Below are 6,003 nucleotides of genomic sequence, written 5' to 3'. Positions count from 1 at the left end.
CCATAAGTTGTTCGCTCACAAAATCACAATGCATAGGAAGTGGGTTAGACTTAAATGTGCTAGTCATATTCTTCATGATGCTCTCCTTATGTTTCAATTCTTATCTTTTATGTGAGTATCATTGAAATCATCATGCCTAGCTAGGGGCGTTAAACGATAGCGCTCGTTGGGAGGCAACCCAATTTTATTTTTGTTCCTTGATTTTTGCTCCTGTTTAGTAAAAAATAATTAATCTAGCCTCTTTTTAGATGTGGTTTTATGTTTTAATTAGTGTTTGTGGCAAGTAGAACCTTTGGGAAGACTTGGGTGAAGTCTTTATGATCATACCGTAAAAAACAGAAACTTTAGCGCTCACAAGAATTGCTGCCATTTTTATTTAGAGAGTGATATTTAGTTAATTATTTTTGAAGATTATTAATAGATAAATTCCTCAGGTCCAGCAATTTATTTGAGAATTTTATGAGTTCCAGAAGTATACGTTTGATCCAGATTACTACAGACTATTCTGTTTTTGACAGATTCTGTTTTTGATGTGTTGTTTGCTTATTTTGATGAATCTATGAGTAGTATCGGAGGGTATGAACCATATATAAGTTGGAATACAGTAGGTTTAACACCAATATAAATAAAGAATGAGTTCATTGCGGTACCTTATCATGGTAATTTGCTTTCTTATACTAACGGAGCTTACGAGTTTTCTGTTAAGTTTTGTGTTGTGAAGTTTTCAAGTTTTGGGTAAAGATTCGATGGATTATGGAATAAGGAGTGGAAAGAGCCTAATCTTGGGGATGCACAAGGCACCCCAAGGTAATATTTAAGGACAACCAAAATCCTAAGCTTGGGGATGCCTCGGAAGGCATCCCCTTTTTCATCTTCGTTCATCGGTAACTTTACTTGGAGCTATATTTCTATTTACCACATGATATGTGTTTTGCTTGGAGAGTCAATTTATTTTGTTAATATTTGCTTTATGTTATTTAGAACAATTTTTTTCATCTTTTATTTCAATAAAAGTGGCATTGATAGCCTTTACTATGCCTATTTTACAAGTCTTCATGTTGCTGTTTGAAAACAGAAAGTTTATTGCTATTGCAATAATTCCCTAGAAAATTAAGAATGTGATAAAATATTGAAACCTTTTGCATATTAAGCTCTGATAAATTTACTATAGTGGGAATTTTCTTTCATAATTTTTTGGAGTTAAGGAAGTATGGATCTAGCTGCATTCTTTACAGACTGTCCTGTTTACGCAGATTGCTGTTATGCTTGCATTGTTTGCATATGTTTGTTTCTTTAATAATTCTATTTGAGGATAGGACTATTAAATACGCAGAGGCATTTAGTATGCAATGTTGAATAATAATTTTTGTGATTTGCTACAGTACAGGATGATAAGGTTTTTCAATTGATTTATACTAACTTATCTCACGAGTCCTTGTTGAGTTTTGTGTGGATGAAGCTTTTGAGATTTAGGGAGACCGTGATATGAGAGGAATTAAGAAGACGCAAAAGCTCAAGCTTGGAGATGCCCAAGGCACCCCAAGATAATATTTCAAGAAGTCTCAACCGTCTAAGCTTGGGGATGCCCGGTTGGCATCCCACCTTTCTTCTTCAACAACTATCGGTTAGTATCGGTTGATCCTAAGTTTTTGCTTCTTCACATGATGTTTGCTATTCTTAGATGTTATTTTATTTTGTTTTGCTTGCTGTTTAAATAAAGTATCAAGGTCTGAAATTATTAAATGGGAGAGTCTTCACATAGTTTCATAATTATTCGACTACTCATTGATCTTCACTTATATCTTTCGGAGTAGTTTGTCATTTTCTCTAGTGCTTCACTTATATCCTTTTAGAGCACGGTGGTGGTTTTATTATATAGAAATAGATGAACTCTTATGCTTCACTTAGATTATTTTGAGAGTCTTAAATAGCATAGTAATTTTCTTAAATAATCCTAATATGCTAGGCATCCAAGAATAGTAAAAACTTTCATATAGAGTATTGAATACTAAGAGAAGTTTGATGCTTGATGATTGTTTTGAGATATGGAGGTAATAATATCGAAGTCGTGCTAGTTGAGTAGTTGTGAATTTGAGAAATTCTTGTGTTGAAGTTTGCAAGTCCCGTAGCATGCACGTATGGTAAACGTTGTGTAACAAATTTGAAACATGAGGTGTTATTTGATTGTCCTCCTTATGAGTGGCGGTCGGGGACGAGCGATGGTCTTTTCCTACCAATCTATCCCCCTAGGAGCATGCGCGTAGTGCCGAGATTTTTGATGAGTTGTAGATTTTTGCAATAAGTATGTGAGTTCTTTATGACTAATGTTGAGTCCATGGATTATACGCACTCTCACCCTTCCATCCTTGCTAGCCTCTTCGGTACCATGCATTGCCCTTTCTCACATTGAGAGTTGGCGCAAACTTCGCCGATGCATCCAAACCCTGTGATATGATACGCTCTTTCACACATAAACCTCCTTATATCTTCCTCAAAACAGTCACCACACCTACCTATTATGGCATTTCCATAGCCATTCCGAGATATATTTCCATGCAACTTTCCATCATTCCGTTTATTATGACACACATCATCATTGTCATATTTCTTTGCATGATCATGTATGTCACATCCCTAGCTTTACCTTGGCCTTGGACTATATTGGTTGTTGCATCATGTTTAAATTCAAAGGAAAATTGAACTGAGGGAATTCCCAAAGCCTCAGAAATATTTTAAAAATGAGCAAGTTAAAAAATTATTCAAATGAGCCCAAGGAAATGTTCACTTTAATCCCTGAAAATATTGGCAAGAGGTAAAAATCTAAACCAATATTTTAGGGCATTAAGGGTAATTAATTTGGGCATTTTGAATTAAACCATAATGTATTTGAATTGGCTTTATTTCTGTTATAAAAGAAATACATGTCCAATAATTTTGGAAATTATTGTGGGGCTCTAGAGTAATATCTCTAGTCCATACAATAATTTACAGAATCAACAAAAATGGTTTAGTTTTAAAACTAAATCAAAACAGAGGAAAAAATAGAAAACAGAAATAAAAGAGAGAGAGAGAGAGAGAGTTACCTGGGCCGGCCTACCTGTTCTGGCACTGTAGCGGCCCAGCCCACCGAGGGCAGAGCCGTCTTCTTCCTCCTGCCAGTAGGCAGAGAAGAAGCATGGCGCGGGCGCGGGCGTTCCCGGCCACCTCCTGCTTGCCTCCCTCGACCTGATCCGCGCCCGGAGACGCCCGACGCCTCCCCTCACTTACCCCTCACTCTCTCGCTCCCCCCCCCCCTCTGCTCTCTCCTCGCTCGCGTTCGAGTGCAGCTGCCGACCGCCGTCCCGTGAACGTGTAGCACCGCGTCCACCGCCGCCCCCATGCCCTGTGGCTACGTCCACTAGCTCCGCCTCGACGCCGTGAATCTCCAAGCCGAAGAACGTGCCCCGGATGCCCTGCAGCATCGCCGCCATCGTCATCTTCCTCACCGCCTCGGCCACCGAACGCCGTCGCTGAATTCACCGCTGACAGGACGTCCCCGAGCCCATTTACCCTCCCTACGAACTCGCGGTGAGCCCCCGAGTCATTTCCCCCTTCTTCCCTGGTCGCGTTTGACCTCTAGGCCATAGCCCCGCCTTGGCCGAACTCTGGCCGCCGCCATGGCCGACGAGCTCGATGCTCCTGCGCTCTCCCACTCGCCCCAGCACCACCAACATGCTCATTGCGTCCTCGGGAAGCAAATGCGCCGTGCCGTTTGCTCTAGCTCGCGTTGAAACCCTGCACCCGCTCGAGCCCGAGCTTGGCCGCCGCTAAACCTCGTCGCCGACATCGTTTCCGGCCACCCCGCGGCCTCCCGTCTGGACCTTTGGATGCGGACGAGCGAGAGGACCTCCCTGGTGCCAGCAGCGCGACGAACTGCCATCCCTAACACGAGTTCAGTGAGCTCTCGCTGTTGGTTTGGTCATCGCCGGCGTAGATCCGGTGATGCTGATGCGGCTCTAGCTTAATTAGGCCTAACCACTAATTATCACTAACCTAATTGACCCTATGGGTCAATGACATGTGGGGCCCGGCCCCTGATTAACTTATTAGTTTACGTTTAATTAAATTGGTTTAGTCACTATGAGACCGACATGCAGGACCCACGCGTCAGGTTTGACCTGACCGGGTCTATTGACCTGCTGACATCATGCTGACGCACTAAAGAATTTTCTGGATTTAAACTTATTCAGAAAATTCCAGAAATTGTTACAAACTTCAAAAAATCATATAAAATCAACCGTAGCTCGGAATTAGATAAATTATATATGAAAAATTATCAGAAAATCCAATCTATCCATCTGTACCATTTTCATGCATGTTAGAACAACTTAAGGCCACTGTTTAGGACAAATCAAATGAATGGTATTTAAATAACCACATGTGGAGTTTGAATTTGAACTTTGGGTTCAAACCAACTTCATTTAATTGTGTTGCTAGTTGCATTAGCTCAATCAACAACATATTGCCATGTCATTATCAGGCATCATGTTATGCATTGCATTGATTGTGTTCCTTCTCTATTGCCGGTGGTTGTCCCCTCTCGATAGACGTTGTACCGACGCTGTGATCATTGACACTAATGAAGACCCAATGATATCTTCAAAAGTGCCAGGCAAGCAAAAACCCCTTGTTCATTCCGATACAATCCCACTCTCTCGCTCTTGCTCTCTTTTATTGCATCAGGACAACAACGATTCAACTGTTACATGATGCGGTAGTTGAACCCCTTTCCTCTGCATGACTTGTCATTGCCATAGTAAATAGATGAAACCCACTAGCATGAGTAGGAGTTATTTGAGCCCTGATGTGCCTACATGTTCATGCTTGTTGTCATGCCTACTACTGCTTAGAGTTGAGTCAGGTCTGATTCATCGGGAATGAATTGGAACGTGGTGACCATGTCCTACCGTTGAGAGCTAAGTGTGTGACATGTTTTGGTAAAGGTAGCGGTGAGAGGCCATGTAGGAGTACATGGTGGGTTGTCTCACTGCAGCTGTTCTCGGGAACTGAGTTCTGTGTTTGTGATCCATGAACAATTACTACCACACATTGGGTTTTGGTAACTCGGCCCCTCTCGGCTTATTAATCAACTCGATCTCTGTCCAGGAGTTGCAACTAGTCTCTGGTGTTTGTAGGTAGTGTTAGTAGTCTACCAAGTGGCACCCGGTACAGGTGGTCTTGGGACAGACTAGTCACAGTGGCACGGTGTACCAAGTGGCACCCGGATGGTGGGCTTAGGAACCCTGCACACATCGTTTGGGGCCGTGAGCGACACCCCGGCCGGATCTCCTTGCGGATGGAACCCGAATAGGTGATAAACTTGGACGAGAGACTTGGGTGGTTAGTCAGGTCGTGGCCGACACCCTCGCCCGGCTTCCTCTTGAAGGTTGCCGAGGTACATGACGTGTACAGGGCGATAAGTGGCGAGAGCGCGTGTGAAGAAGTACACCCCTTCAGGGTTATCACTATCTATTCGAATAGCCAAATTCCTCGGATATGGAAACTTGGACCCCTTGCATAGTTCATACACAAGTGAAAGTGGATACTCTAAAATGTGCAAGATAAGCGTGAGTGCTATGGATGGCGTTCTCGTAGGGAGACGGGAGCGGATCCATAGTGGAGTATTGATATGGTGAATATGAGGACTCATGTGCGCCACCCCAAAAGATTTACTTGCAGTCGTAGTTTAGGATAGCCACCGAGTCAAAGCTGGCTTGCTGCAATTAAGCTCCACCACCCCTTTGTTGATACCGATGCATATGTAGATAGTTCTGATGTAAGTCTTGTTGGGTAAATTTGTACTCACGTTTTCTTAATTTATGTTTTGCAGAAAGACTTCAGTCTCGCTAGTAGTTCCGTGTGGACTTCGACGTTTAGCTTGATACCTCAGCTACGATCTTGTGCCCTCGGCGGGATCTAGTAGATAGTCAGGCTTCTCAGCCTTTTTCATTTGTAGAAGACTGT

Source organism: Triticum dicoccoides, chromosome 3A (assembly GCF_002162155.2).
Source record: "Triticum dicoccoides isolate Atlit2015 ecotype Zavitan chromosome 3A, WEW_v2.0, whole genome shotgun sequence".
In the NCBI taxonomy this organism is placed as follows: Eukaryota; Viridiplantae; Streptophyta; class Magnoliopsida; order Poales; family Poaceae; genus Triticum; species Triticum dicoccoides.
This window is presented reverse-complemented; position numbering follows the sequence as displayed.